General features: G+C 40.3%; 1 non-coding gene across 1 annotated transcript; it reads right to left on the minus strand.

Annotated features, from left to right (window-relative positions):
• Positions 1-894: 894 nt before the first annotated feature.
• On the minus strand, positions 895-996 carry LOC136396526 (U6 spliceosomal RNA). The gene has a single exon (XR_010749807.1). It is a non-coding gene; the product is annotated as a U6 spliceosomal RNA (small nuclear RNA).
• Between the last annotated feature and the right edge of the window lie 266 nt (positions 997-1,262).

Raw genomic sequence — 1,262 nt, forward strand, 5'->3', positions numbered from 1 at the left:
TGCTGCACAATGGGGATACCCTACCCAGGAAAGATGGCAACTGCAGTATTGGAGAATGACTCAGCATAGGGTTTCTGGTGGCAATCCCCCACAGTGTCTCTCCCTGGGCCTCCAATTTTACACTCTCCTCATGCAACTGTAGTCCTCTTAGCTCTCCCTCGACTGGAGCCACAGGTAAGTGACTATGAATGAGATTTTCTGTGCAGGCCCTTTAAGATGGAGACTGCATCTCAGAATGCTCAGTTTCTTTCTCACAGAGAGAAACCTGTCTCTTTTCACAGCTAAATATTGTGTGGGCACTTCTTCTAGGCTTTGGGGCTATAGGCCAAGACTCCAGGCCTGGGCTTGAGCACCCACACCTCTCAAGGTGACTGACCTTCTTCACAGTGATAATCCTTCCAGACCCTGCTCCTGGGAAGGGGCAGCACATTCCGTCTCTTCACCCTTCCTACCAGTCTCATTGTGGCTTCTTCTGTGACCTTTGGTTATAGAGTTCTCTTCTTTTAGTCCAGTGGTCGGAAAACTTATTAGTCAACAGAGCCAAATATCAACAGTACAATAATTGAAATTTCTTTTGAGAGCCAAATTTTTTACACTTAAACTATATAGGTAGGTACATTGTTATTAATCTAATTAGGGTACTCCTAAGCTGGCCGAAGAGCTGCACTCAAGGGGCCAAAGAGCTGCATATGGCTCGCAAGCCGTGGTTTGCCAACCACTGTTTTAGTACAGAGTTGGTTTTTGAAGATGATTGTTCTTAAATTAAGTTGTAATCCAATTTGGTCCTGGGAGGTGGCAGTTGGAATGTTCACCTACTCCATTGCCATCTTGGAATCCTGGGTGTGTGTATGTATACACACACACACACACACACACGCACACACATATATATATATTAATGTGGAACACTTCACAATTTCTGTATCAACCTTGTGCAGAGGCCATGCTAATCTTCTCATATTATTCCAATTTTAGTATATGGCTACAGAAGTGAGCATGCTGGTATAATTTTTTAAATAGTTGTTATGTTTAAAAAGTTAAGTATACATTGGTTCTGTATATACATTTGTATATACATTTGATAACAAATCTGTGTCCAAAAAAAAAAAAACAGCTAAGGAATTTAGAAATTACTTAAGCAAAAGAAACTATATTTTCACTTCCATACCTAGGGAAATATACCTAAATAAGTACACAAACTTTATACAAAAATCCCTTGAGTCTCACTTTTCTTTATCCTGTTTATAAATCAACATTAGATA

The sequence above is a fragment of the Saccopteryx leptura genome, chromosome 2, assembly GCF_036850995.1.
Source record: "Saccopteryx leptura isolate mSacLep1 chromosome 2, mSacLep1_pri_phased_curated, whole genome shotgun sequence".
Classification (NCBI taxonomy): domain Eukaryota; kingdom Metazoa; phylum Chordata; class Mammalia; order Chiroptera; family Emballonuridae; genus Saccopteryx; species Saccopteryx leptura.